The sequence below is a fragment of the Rhincodon typus genome, chromosome 32 (genome assembly GCF_021869965.1).
Source record: "Rhincodon typus isolate 14 chromosome 32, sRhiTyp1.1, whole genome shotgun sequence".
In the NCBI taxonomy this organism is placed as follows: Eukaryota; Metazoa; Chordata; class Chondrichthyes; order Orectolobiformes; family Rhincodontidae; genus Rhincodon; species Rhincodon typus.
In genome coordinates this window covers 6,822,593-6,837,047 of record NC_063363.1, presented here as the reverse complement: position 1 = coordinate 6,837,047, position 14,455 = coordinate 6,822,593, and the positions used below count along the sequence as shown (strand labels likewise).

Genomic DNA, 14,455 nt, shown 5'->3' with positions numbered 1-14,455 from the left:
CATTGAAAAGGGGCATTGGATGGTTGTTTGGAGGGAAATAGAGTGCAGAGATATGGGGGAAAAGCAGGAGATTGGCTTTAGGTAATAGAAATGGTGCTGGTATGATGGGCCAAATGGCCTCCTTTGGAGCCGTAACAATTCTGTGATTCTGTAACATACTTGGAAATTTGGGTAGACCATGAATGTTTCTTTTCATTAAAACTAATAGATTGTGAAATCATTTGGGCTCCAAATTGGAGCAGAATAGCTGAAGCCTTATGGTGGCAGTGCTAGGTCATAAAAATTATTCACTAAATCACCATTGTAATTCCTACTTTTCTTATTCTACAGAGGAGATTCCAAACTCAGTGTGTTATTTGTCACTGAGCCTGAAAGCCAGCAAGCAGGATAGACTGATTTGGTAAATAAGGAGGCAATGGCCTAGTGGTAGTATGGACTGTTAATCCAGAGACCCGGGTAACATTCTGGAGACCTACGTTTGAATCCTGCCATAGCAGATGGTGAAATTTGAATTCAATAAAAAATATCAGGAATTAAGAATCTAATGATGACCATGAATCAATTGTCAGGGGGAAAACCCATCTGGTTCACTAATGTCCTTTGGGGAAGGAAACTGCCATCCTTACCTGGTCTGGCCTACATGTGACTCCAGACCCATAGCAATGTGGTTGACACTGAGCAATTAGGGATGGGCAATGAATGCAACCTGGCCAGCGATGTCCTCATCCCATGAATGAATAACAAGGAAAAAAAATGCAACATTGTATTTGTGGAGCAGAGTTACTCTCTTATTACCAGAATAAAATAATACGGAACTACCAACAAAATCAAGACACACCCTGACAATCTGGGGTGTTGCACGTGCTAATTTCGTATTGTTTTCATTATGCCAAGGCAAAAAAAAATTACAATTGCTGTTCCACTGTATGCACCATGATTCTTTACTGGTATTCAGACAAACCGCTCTGTTAATACTTTCATATGCAATTCCAACTACCCATCCAGTGTTGGACTTGGTGCAAATGTCCCAGTAATGACAACCCTGGGAGAACTTCTGTGAGCACAGCACTTGGTAATAAGTTGTGAATCTTCCTGAATTATTGTCATAAGGCTGTGCAGAAGAACTCAGAATTATCTTCCTGTTTCCTTTGGATAAAACGATCTGTGTGTGTGCTGTATTTGGGTCAAAGGTGACCTCACAGTATTCTGGAATCAGAAAAACAATAGTTAGAGAGCAAGTTGTATAGTGAGAATGCTATTTCCTGAACCCATTTGTTCCTATCCCTCTGAACAGAGGAAATGGTGGATGAAGAAAAATCACTGTTCATCTAAATAAAAACCAAAAGAACTGCGGATGCTGTAAATCAGGAACAAAAACAAAGTTGCTGGAAAAGCTCAGCAGGTCTGGCAGCATCTGTGGAGGAGAAAACAGAGTTTACGCTTTGTGTCCAGTTCTGAGGAAGGGTCACCGGACCCAAAATGTTAACTCTGTTTTCTCCTCCACGAATGCTGCCAGACCTGCTGAGCTTTTCCAGCAACTTTGTTTCTGTCACTGTCCATCTAGTTTGCTTTCTTTCTTTAACAAGATTGTAGAACATGCTTGGATTTTTATAGTACCTTTGGGTTGTTACTAAGTTTTGGACATCCAATAAAATACTTTGGAAGAGTACCAATACAGGAAGTGTGATTGCCAACTTACACTCAGCAGTTCCCACAAATTGTAATGTGACAATGGTCAAATCCTCCTCTTTTTTTGAAACTCAATGAGTGACAAACATTGAGCTGGACACAGGGAATAACTTCCATTGTCTCTGTCAAAATAGTGTAAGGGAATCCTTCACACTCAACTGAGGGGCAGCTACGCCTGTTTGCAAGCTGAAACTCCCAACAGTGCAGCATCCCTCAGTCACGCACTGGAGTGCCCACCTAGATTCAGTTTCCCCAGTCACCAGAACAGAACCAAAATCCATAACCTTCTGAATCAGAGGTGAGGATATTAGCACTAATTCACAGCTAACAGCTGCATTGTTGATTAGTCGGTGAGATTCTGACTTGAGAGAGACGAGATATATTTCACAGTATACATTTTAAAACGTTAATTTCCTTGGTGTAGGTATTAAAATAACGTGAGGCTATTGACTTGCTGGCAGAGCTGGCTGGTTATAGAACATAGAACATAGAACTGTACAGCACAGTACAGGCCCTTCGGCCAAGGAGGTTGTGCCAAACTTTTACCCTAATCCTAAGGTTTATCTAACCTCCACCCCCACCTTATACTATCATCCATATGCCTATCTAATAGCTGCTTAAATGCCCCTAATGAGGCCGACTCCACTACCCTCTCCAGCAATGCGTTCCACACCCCGACCACTCTCTGAGTAAAGAACCTACCTCTGACGTCTCCCCTATATCTACCTCCACTTACTTTAAAACTATGCCCCCTCATAATAGCTACCTCCACCCTAGGAAAAAGTCTCTGGTTGTCTACTCTATCTACACCTCTGATCATTTTGTACACCTCTATCAAGTCACATCTCATCCTTCGTCGTTCCAAAGAGAAAAGCCCTGATTCTTTCAACCTTTCCTCGTAAGACCTTTCCTCCATTCCAGGCAACATCCTGGTAAATCTCCTCTGCATCTTTTCCAACGCTTCCACATCTTTCCTGTAACGAGGCGACCAGAACTGGACACAATACTCCAGATGCGGCCGAACCAGGCTTTTGTATAGCTGGCACATAACTTCTCGGCTCTTGAACTCAATCCCTCTATTAATGAAAGCGAACACACCATACGCCTTCTTAACAACTCTATCCACCTGGGTCGCAGCTTTCAGGGAACTGTGGACATGAACCCCAAGAACTCTCTGCTCTTCCACACTGCCGAGAATCTTTCCGTTAACCCTGTATTCTGCTTTCAAGGCTTTCCTTCCAAAATGAATCACCTCACACTTTTCAGGGTTAAACTCCATCTGCCACTTCTCAGCCCAGCTCTGCATCCTATCAATGTCCCTTTGTAACCTAGAACAGCCCTCCGCACTGTCCACAACACGACCCACCTTCGTATCATCCGCGAACTTACTAATCTACCCTTCCACTCCTTCATCCAAATCATTTACAACAATCACAAATAGAAGAGGACCCAGAACAGTTCATTGTGGTACACCACTCGTAACTGAGCACCATGTTGAATATTTTCCGTCCACTACCACCCTTTGTCTTCTAAGGGTCAGCCAATTCTGAATCCAATCTGCCACATTTCCCCCTATCCCATGCCTCCTTACCTTCTGCATGAGCCTACCATGCGGAACCTTATCAAACGCCTTACTTAAATCCATTTATACCACATCCACTGCTCTACCTTCATCCACGTGCTTGGTCACCTCTTCAAAGAATTCAATAAGGTTCGTGAGGCATGATCTGCCCCTCACAAATCCGTGCTGACTATCACGAATCAAACTGTGCCTTTCCAAGTGATCATAAATCCTATCTCTCAGAGCCCTTTCCAATAATTTGCCCACCACTGAAGTAAGACTAACTGGCCTGTAATTTCCAGGGTTATCGTTATTCCCTTTTTTGAACAAGGGAATGACGTTTGCCTCTTTCCAATCTTATGGCACTATACCCGTGGACAGTGAGGACAAAAAGATCATCGCCAAAGGTCCTGCGAACTCTTCCCTAGCTTCCCATAGAATCCTTGGATAAATCCCATCAGGCCCGGGGGACTTATCTATCTTCAACTTCCTCAAAATTCCTAGCACATCTTACTTACTAACAGCAACCTCCTCTAGCCTACCAGCCTGCTTCACACTGTCCTCCTCTACAACTAGGTCTCTCTCAGTTGTGAATACCGAAGAAATGTATTCATTAAGGACCTCTCCTATCTCTTTAGGCTCTGTGCACAAATTCCCTTTACAATCTTTGATCGGCCCTACCCTTTCTCTGGTCATTCTCTTATTCCTCACGTACATGTAAAAAGCCTTGGAGTTTTCTTTGATTCTATCTGCCAAGGTTTTCTCATGCCCACTTATAGCTCTCCTAAGCCCTTTCTTCAGCTCCTTCCTGGATAACTTGTATCCCTCTAGAGTCTTTTCCGTTCCTTGTTTCCTAAACCTTACATAAGCATCCTTCTTCCACTTAACCAGTCGTTCGACCTCTATTGAGAACCAAGGCTCCCTCACTCAACCGCATTTTTCCTGCCTGCTAGGGACAAACATATCGAGCTCATTCAGTATGCATTCCTTAAACAATCTCCACGTTTCTATAATGTTCTTCCCTGACAGCATGTTTTCCCATTTTATGTTACCCACTTCTTGCCTAACAGAATTGTAATTACCCTTCCCTCAATTATAAACCTTACCCTGCTGTATGTACCTATCCTTTTCCATGACTGTTGTAAAAGTAACAGAGTTATGATCGCTACCACCAAAACGCTCTCCTACCAGCAGGCCTAACACTTGGCCCGGTTCATTGCCAAGCACCAAATCCAAAGTGGCCTCTCCTTGTGTTGGTCTATCTACATATTGTGTCAGGAATCCTTCCTGAACGCACTGTACACAATCTTCTCCATCTAAACTATTACAACTAAAAAGTTTCCAATCAATATTTGGAAAGTTGAAGTCACCCATGACTACAACCCTGTGACTTCTGCACCTTTCCAGTATCTGCCTCCCAATCCGCTCCTCCACTTCTCTGCAACTATTAGGGGGTCTTTAAAAAAACCCCAACAAAGTGAATGCTTCTTTCTTGTTCCTGACCTCAACCCAAACTGACTCTGTAGACATATCATTCTCAAACTGCCTTTCAGTAGCTGCTATACTAGCCCTGACTAGCAATGCCACTGCCCTGCCTCTTTTACCACCCTCCCTATTCTTTTAAAACATCTAAATCCTGGGACTTCCAACAACCATTCCTGTCCCTGAGTTACCCAAGTTTCTGTAATGGCCACAACATCGTAGTTCCAAGTACTGACCCATGCTCTAAGTTCATCCGCGTTATTTCCGATACTTCTAACATTGAAGTATAAACACCATCTCTGTGTCCACAATTACGCTCTATCGATCGCATTTCTTTATTAACAACCTCACTCCCTGCTGTGCCTGTTGGAAGGCTGAATACCTCATCCTCTGAATTACAAATCCGGTTCCCCAAGCCCTGCCAATCTAGTTTAAACCACCCCATATAGCTCGAGCAAACCTCCCTCCCAGGATATTTGTGCCCTTCCCGTTCAGGTGTAACCCGTCCTTCCTGTACAGGTCCCACCTTCCCAAGAATGTGCTCCAATTATCCACATAATGGAAGCCCTCCATCCTACACCAGCCCTGTAGCCACATGTTTAGCTGCACTCTCTCCCTATTTCTTACCTTGTTATCACGTGGCACTGGTAGTAATCCAGAGATAACTACCCTGGACTTCAGCTTCCAACCTAACTCCCTGTACTCGTTTTTCACATTCTCTGTCCTTTTTCTCCCTATGTCATTGGTACCAATGTGTACCATGACTGCTGGTTGCTCATCCTCCCACTTAAGGATCTTGAAGACACGATCCAAGACATCCAGACCCTGGCACCCCAGAGGCAACATACCGTCCTCTCATCTCGTTCGCGTCCACAGAACCGCCTGTCTGTGCCTCTTACTATTGAATCCCCCAATACAATTGCTCTCCTATTCTCCCCCGTTCCCTTCTGTGCCACAGGGCCAGGCTCAGTGCCAGAGACCTGGCCGCTATGGCCTTCCCCTGGTAGGTCATTCCCCCCCAACAGTATCCAAAATAGTATATTTATTATTGAGGGGAACCGCCACAGGGGATCCCTGCACTGTCTGCCCATTCCCTTTCCCCCTCCTGACATTCACCCAGCTACCTTTTTCCTGTACCTTGAGTGTGACCACCTCCTTATAACTCCTCTCTATCACCCCCTCAGCCTCCCAAATGATCCAGAGTTCATCCAGTTCCAGCTCCAGTTCCTTAACACGGTCTGTGAGGAGCTGGAGTTGGGTACACTTCTCGCAGGTGAAGCCAGAGGGGACACCAGCAGTGACCCTTACCTCCCACATCCTGCAAGAGGAGCATGCAACTGCCCTAGCTTCCATTCCCTCTACTCTAGCTTTCCAGAAGAATTAGAAAATAAGCCTTACCTTACCGACCCTCCACACAGTCTTTTTGTTTTGGTTCGAGGAGGAGGATGGGTGGGAGACACTGCATGTGTAGTTTTTCGGGTTTAGCCAATGCCCGAATATATCAGTTCCTTCCTGGCTCGCATTCTGTTCACACACCGGCCGCTGAAAACAAGAAGGCCTGCTGCACGTGCTAAGTTTTTATACAGGGGAAAAAAACAACCTTACTTTCCCGTCAGCACCCTGGCTCGCGTTGCTGCCGCTGAAAACAAGCAAAGGTTATGGTTCATACGTTTCGTCACCATGCTAGGTAACATTATTAGTGTGGAATCTGATGAAGTGACGTTGTTCTGTTCTGCTTAGTATATATATGATCTGGTCTGCTGAGGTGTTTTGTGTCATTTCCGGTTCTTTTTTGCAAGGGTTTGTATATGGAGTCTAATTCCACATGTTTATTGATTGCCGTACAGGTGGAGAATCAGGCCCCTAGGAATTCCCATGCATGCCTATGGTTGGTTTGAGCTAGGATGGTCATGCTGTCCCAGTTACATTGATGGCCTTCGTTGTCTGAGTGCACCGAGATGAGGGAAAGTTCATTGTGTTGTTTTGCTGCTATCTGATGTTCGTGTATCCTGGTGGCTAGTTTCCTTCCTGTCTGGCCGATGAAATATTTTTGGCAGCCCTTGCATGGTATTTTGTACACTACGTTGGTCCTGCATGTCATGGGTATGGGGTCTTTGGTCCTTGTGAGTGTTTGTCGTAGTGTGGCTGTGGGTTTGTGTGCTATCCTGATTCCTAGTGGTTGTAGGAGTCTCGTTATTAGTTCCGATATATTCTTGACATACGGTAGTGTGGCCAGTGTATTAGGTTGCATTGTGTCCTCTTGGTGTTGTCTATCTAGTAGGCATCTACGGATGAAGTTGGTGGTGTATTCACTGGTAGCGAAGACCTTGTATAGGTGTTCTCCCTCCTTGTTGCGAAGTTCAGGTATGTTGCAGTGGGTTACAGTCCATTTGAATAGTGTCCTTACACAGCTTTGTTTGTGGACTTTGGGGTGATTGCTGTGGAAATTGAGGATTTGGTCAGTGTGGGCTACCTTTGCAAACCCTTGCAAAAAAGAACCGGAAATGACACAAAACACCTCAACAGACTGGATCCGATAAATACTAAGCAGAATAGAACAACATCACTTCATTGGAGGTCACACTGATGATATTACCTAGCATGGTGACGAAACCTCTGAACTATAACCAGCCAGCTCGGCGAGCAAGTCGACAATCTCACCCACAACCCAAGCTACAAATTTTTGCAAGGACATTAAAATAACATTTACACTCAATTGAATATAAGGAAATAAGAATTCTAACCTCCATATTTGATTAACTCCTGCCAAAATTTGTCCATTTCAAGTCTAAGATGCAAGATGAGCATCAAAGCACGTTTATATTTGAATTGTAATCTTCTGCTCTACATTTCTATGGATTCTTCTGGTGAAGGACAAAGTGCGACGATGTTTGGGTATTGATGAAGTGCCCTAAGTGAGTGATGTCATTAAATAAACAGAATATTAAAACAAAATCCTAAAATTCCAGCTTTTGTTTTAATTAACTTCAGAGTTAGAGTTCACTTATTCCCTCTCTATAATTCCTACAAAAAATGTCCATCCAATGGATGGGGAGTTCTTTGTAGCCTATAGACCTCTTATTGTAGAATTCCTGAACCATGAGAACCTCCCTCCAGCAATGCAAGTTCATCACACCCACCCCATAAACATCATCTCAAACAATCAATCACCTTTTTAATGGGTAAGGGAATTCAGGGTGATGGGAAAAGGCAGGAAAGTGGAGTGAAGGATATGGATATTGGGATTCTGTCCTTGACAGCCACCACTCCATATATTATGCAGACAAAAAGCAGACTCCAATCATTAACAGATTACGGTAAAGATGTAAATGCACTGGAAAGACTGCAGAGTGATTTATAAGAAGGGAATGAGGAAAGAGAAATTTCAGTTATGAGGATAGATTGAAGAAGTTCTTGGAGAGAAGAACGATAAGAAGAGATCTGAAAGAGGTTTTCAAAACCATGAGGAGGCTGGACAGAGCAAATAGGAAGAAACTGCCCCTGCTTCCAAAAGAATCAAGAACCAGAGGGCATAGATTGAAAGTGAATTTCAAAAGAAGCAATTGCGACTGAGAAAAAAATTGTTTCACACAGCAAGTAGTTGGCTATGGAATGCATAAAGGATAAAAAAAAACTATCTGATCAGTCACATGCAGACAGAATAAAGTATCCCTCACCATTCCATCACAAACTTTTCGAAAATACCCCTGGGTATCTAATTAAACACTATATTTTAATCTTTTATACTGGTGCATTTCAGTTCTCCCATCCATATCTCACAGAGATAACCAATCTACCTGAATAAAATTTGCTTTATTTGTTTATAAAATTCTCTTAGTACCAGAAGTCTACACTTCCTCAGTGGGGAAAAAAAAGCCAGATTTCCAAATGCCAACAAGAGCCCCAAGACCGGGTAACATTCTGAATACCCAACTCTGGAACTTCTTCAAAACTTTACTATTGATCCATATTGAGCCTTCTCATGCAATCTTAAACTGAAGTGAGTAAATGTTTAATTTTGGAAAACAAGTATACCTCAGCACAAGTGAACTTCATAATTGGTCTATGTGCATTTTACCTTCATGAACCTCCACTGGTCCTTTTCCTTTGCCAAAGGTTCAATCTCACTTTTGGTCTTGTTGAGTTCTTCAATATGGTCATGAAGTTGTCTTGAAGTTGCTTCAATCTTTGTCTCAATTCCTACATACTCTTCATCTAATAGCTTTCTCACAGACTCTTCTTTTGTCATAAGAAGCTTTTTGCCTTCCTTAATCCTCTCCCCTATCAATGTCGACATCTTGGATGCAGTTTCCTGGATTTCAGCACACTCAGCAAATATGTTTTGACTATTAATTACAAAGGTACCTACATTACTGTAAAAACAAAGCAAAGTGACATTTTAACATCAATTGAGAAAAATAAAAGAGTGCTCCACATTTAGCACAAACTTTGATTTGTTTACAGATGCTATCAGGGCAACACGTTGTCGACAACAAAAACAGAAATTGCTGGATAAGCTCAGCAGGTCTGGCCAAATCTGTGGAGAGAAATCAGAGTTAACGCTTCAGATCCACTGACCCTTCCTCAGAGACATGTTTTCGATGGGCCCATCAGACCATTGGGCCAAATATCCATCCCTATATATTTCTGTACAATAATTGCCCAAGCTGTGACTGAAGACCTAATGTACTACTGCAATAGGACTCACCCAAACCTGTTCTTATGAATAAGCTGGTAACTGTTTCCACAGCTATGTTGGTGGATATCCAGCAGAACACTTTGCCAGTTGCAATCTGGAAGTAGTTATGGGGGAAGAAGCATTTTATTTAAAAAAAAAACAGTGTTTTCACAACAAATGAGTTGGAACCAATATTTTCAGACCAGTGAAACGATCAATAGACATTTTAACAACTACTTGGAACTTGGTGATATTGGTATTTTACTTTCTTATAAATCCTTACATTAAATAATTGGATTTTCAATGTTATAAATGCTAAATACATTTGCTCTCTCTGTTCCCCTCCGGTTGTCCCTGCTTCTGGTTCTTAGCTGAAATATTTTTCTCTCATTGCTTCTATTAATTCTCATTCTCTGCCATTCTAATGGCGTTATTACTAACTCTTTACTCAAGTAAAGTTCTAAGAAGTCAAGCAACAAAAGCTGACCATTTTTGTCTCATTTTTCTCCTGCACATCTACACTGAGAAGCAACACTCCTTTACCATCTTATGCCCTGGTTTTGTGAATCCCCCTACTCCAGAAAGAACAGCCTCAGTTTTAACCTTGGGATACAGATGGAAAAGTGTAGCCCTACTTTAGCACTCCACATTCATGAATTTCTTTTATCCAAAGTCGAAGACATTAAAACAGGCAACCAAAAGCATGGTGGGTGTTGAGGAACATCTTAGAAGAGAGGGAAACGTTAAGATTTAGAGAAGGAAGTAGAGAGCTTAGGGCGTGAACTGTTCAAAACACTGCTTCCAATGTGGCACAAAGTAAATCATGCCTGGTCACATCTTCAGGATTTTCCCATCTGTTTCTGAGCCAATGCTGTTATAAATTAGATCTCAGTGTTTCAGTCTGACTGTCTGAAAAACTAGGAGGAGGAAAAGGATGAGGCAATTTGACACACTCTGAGCCAGGCATGCAATCAGGTGGAAAAGAAAATCATGTTTTCACCAATTAAGAATAAACTGGGGACCTCCTTTCTGTCTCCCAGAGACCCATCTGCAGTTATGAATAATCTCAATTACTCCCCACTCACCCATTTTCTACCTGTTGACTTGTCCTCTACTTTCAGAAGTCCATCAAATTCTTTTTGCATCCCGTGTCCAATGCTCTGAGCCAGTTTGCCATCAATTTTTCTTAACATTTACATTTTTTGTCAGGCGTTCAGAGATCCTCCTCAGTGTATGAACCTGACCTAGATTGTTAACTCCAATTTAGGCATACAATTCCCAAATACAACAACACTCTGAACTCTTGTACAAGCCGACTGTCCTTGTTCATCTGTACCTCCCACTGCCTAACAAACCTCCACAGATTGAAAGCCATGATCAAAAACACCTAGAAGACTGGCATAGCACATTGGGTGGTGGTTGTTGATGGTTGGTGTGGGGAAGGAGGCATTGTTGAAGAGAAGTGGGTCTTTGGGCAATGGAGGTAAAATTCAGGAGACAAAGGTCATGAATAAAGAGTTTGCGAAATGTCTGAAAGTGCAAATTTGATTAGGCAAATATTGCACCCCACAGAAAAAAAAATTACAGCTTCTATTTTTCCTTCACAACACTGGGGACAGGTAGAACGTCAATACATAGTGACACTTGGTGTTTGCGTACCAAGGATCTATGCACAGTTTGATGCAGCTACACACAAAGGCAGCCATCAGGGTGCGGGTAGCATTGGATATGCTTTTCCTTCTTTTTTCCAGTTCTTTGTACATAATGTCCCTTCGAACTCAATCCATCTTCAATCTCCAAATGAAGTGAAAGATGGGCCCGGGCAACTGTAACGGCGCAGGTTTGGGGAATGGGCCAGACCTGTGCCACGTATAACAACACTGAGAGTACCTCACACCTGATGACCAGGTTTTTATCCTCAATGGAGAGGGACCTCTGCTCCCATCTCTGCACAGTTTCTGCCTCACTTTGGTGACATGCTCCTCCCAGGTTTTGGCATATGCCCCGGCTCCACTGAACCAAATACCCAGCACCTTCAGGTAATCTGACCCGACGGTGAAGGAGATAAAGGACTGGTCCACTCAGTTCCCAAAGAACATGATCTTGCTCTTGCCTTGACGTACCTTGGCCAGTTCAAGCTGCTCTCAGATTCTCATGAGCCTGCGCGCCGACAGCAGATCCAAGCAGAAAACAACGACATTATCCGTGTACAGGGAGGCTTTGACCCGAAGGGCCCCCGCTGCCTGGAATAGTAACCCTTTTCAAACTCACATCCTTCCTGATGGATTCAGCAAAAGGCTCTATACAACACACAAACAAGGCAGGAGAGAGTGGGCAGCCCTGCCTGACTCCGGATCTGATCAGGAAGCTTTCTGATTCCCACCCATTGATTGAGACTGCACTGACAATGTTGGTGTAGAGCAGTCAATCCAATTGCAGATTCTCTCTCCAAAGCCTACTTTGGAGAGCACGTCCCACATGTACGTGTGCGATATCCTGTTGAAGGCCTTCTCCCGGTCGAAGCTGATGAGGCAGTCATCCACCTCCCTCCCACCCTCCCCACACCCCCCTCACTCCTCCTACCCTCCACCCTCCTCCCTTCCTGCACATAGGTGATCGTATCCGTGAAGACTGCAAGGCTCTCAGCGTTTCTCCTGCCCAGTACAGCACAGGTTTGGTCTGGGTGAATTACCGATCCCAGAGCAGACCTGACCCGGTTGGCAATGACCTTAGACAGTGTTTCATAATCCACATTCAACAGTGAAATTGGTTGCCAATTTTTAATTTCCGCCCTCTGCCCTTTCCACTTGTAGATGAGGGTGATGGTGCCTTTCCTCATGGATTCGCACATGATACCTGCTAGAAGCATACTGCCATACACCTCCAGCAAGTCCTGGCCAATCAATTCCCACAGAGCAGAATACAACGCGTCTGATAAGCAGTCACTTCCACAAATTTTATTCTTTCCAAGGACTTGAGGGCCTTGTCCAACTTGTCTAGAGATAGCAGCTGGTCCAGCCTCTCCCGCGTGCTGTCGTCTAAGACCTCTGTGATAGAGGACAGGAATGACTGGGAGGCCATACTGTCAGTGCACTTTGTGTCATACAGTCGGGCATAAAAGGGTTTGCTGATCCTCAGGATGTCAGACTGAGCAGACGTTACTGAGCCATCTTCCTCCTTCAGGCTACTGAAGATATCAGGTCAGCATGGACAAGTTGGACCTAATGGTCTGTTTCCATGCTGAACAACTCTATAACTCTATAAGCGTGCTGTACACCTTCTTTACCACCTTATCCACTTCGGTTGACACTTTCAGAGAGCTATGGACTTATATTTCAAGATCCCGCTATATATCAATGCTCTTTAGGATCCAGCGATTTACTGTATACTTTCCAAAATGCATCACCTCAGATCTATTCAGTTTCTCCAGTAACTTCTGTTTTTGTTTCAGTTCAGGGACTGATCATTTGGGTTGGTTTGTGCATACAGCTTGCTCTGTCCCCCTTGATTGCAAGGAAATCACTAATTTTTTTCCAGTGCAGAGCCTGTTTCATTTCTGCAGTGTCACCAGTGGGAGCAGGGTTCTTACGAAAAGGCAGCGATGGGGGGTGGAGCTGGGATTGGTGGGGATGTAGGAAACACTTGTTTGAGATTCATGCACATCAGAATAAAATGGGTCATCGGTAAATTTTCAAGATTTTCAATCGTTGTAATAGTGGCTCTTAGTGATACATCCAGCAGATATAAAATCAATGTTGCAATGTAGAGGTGACAGATGTAAAAATAAGTTACTTTTTCCTATAAGGAAACTAAAATATGACTTTCACCCAAATGAGATTTGACGGGTCTTACTGGAAGTTGTCTATTTGAAATCTTATGTTTCACTGACTGCAAGTGAATTCTCTGGAGTTGCTTCTTTTTTGCTAGTATCTCACTCTTTCTTAAAAAGCTGTAGGAGGTCCATGATTTTGTTTTAATGACGAATAAGATAGTTTGTTGGGAGAGTTAGTAAGGAGAGGGAAAATGGCACAAACATATCCTCAGGCCTGTAGCTTTAAGGGGGACTGGGAGGTGGGAAGATAGAGGAGTTACAACAGGGATTGGTGATAAGACCTGGCCGAGACTTCTGCCGCTAATTCCTGTGCCAGTTTAGTGGCTTTCTTGTAGTTTATGGTGAAGGATGTACTATAGGTAAATCTTAATAGAGGAGGCTCTTATCTTGGGTAACAAAATAAGGTGTGCTGCATCTTAAGGGGTTTAGTTAGCTCAGTTGGAGGGTATCTGCTTTACAATGCATGGTGATACCAACAGCATGGGTTCAGTTGTCTCTCTCTAGTGAGAGAGCAGCCCTTAGGACTGTAATTACTTTACTTTTATTACATCTTAGAGAATATATAGAGGTACATGACACTGATGGTGACATGGCTGTCTCCAATTACAATTACCTCAATTTTCCAAAACTCTCCCTAACTGTGTCAATATCAGAGTGGAAGGAACTTCAGCTCAGCCCCTCCATTAACCCTTTCATATCCATTACCTGATACAACATCTCGTCCCCTTCCCTTAATTAACCTATGGTACAATGACATAAAAAACTATCTTATATTTACCTCTACCCTTTCTCTGCCCTTCCCACAGTCTCTGCTCAAATTTTTGAAGTCAAGTTGATGATTTGACAAGTCTTTCAGTTTGTTATGGTCAGGGAAGATCAGTAGGTCATTGGCTTGAGCATTGTTGACCTTGATGTTGATAATTCTTTTATTTCTTCTCCAGAGGATCTTGGGAATCCCTTTGGCTGAGGAGTTGGTTGACCATTGATGCTGTTGTTGGTGGCCCATTACGCTATCTGGTGGACTTTCAATATGCTGATGCCTTTCATGGAAAACAATGGTGCTGATGAAAATAACATGGGGCATGTTCTTTCTGTCCCCAAAGAATGGGGTGGGGAGAGAGGCAGTGAGAGACATGGGGAGTACAAAGGTTTGCATGAAGGGAGGGAATATCTGAACTTATTTTAACACCACTATTGGATTATCTCATTTGAG

At 43.3% G+C, this 14,455-nt stretch overlaps 1 pseudogene; it reads right to left on the bottom strand.

Annotated features, from left to right (window-relative positions):
• Positions 1-324: 324 nt before the first annotated feature.
• LOC109911805 lies at positions 325-14,248 on the bottom strand (annotated as a pseudogene).
• Between the last annotated feature and the right edge of the window lie 207 nt (positions 14,249-14,455).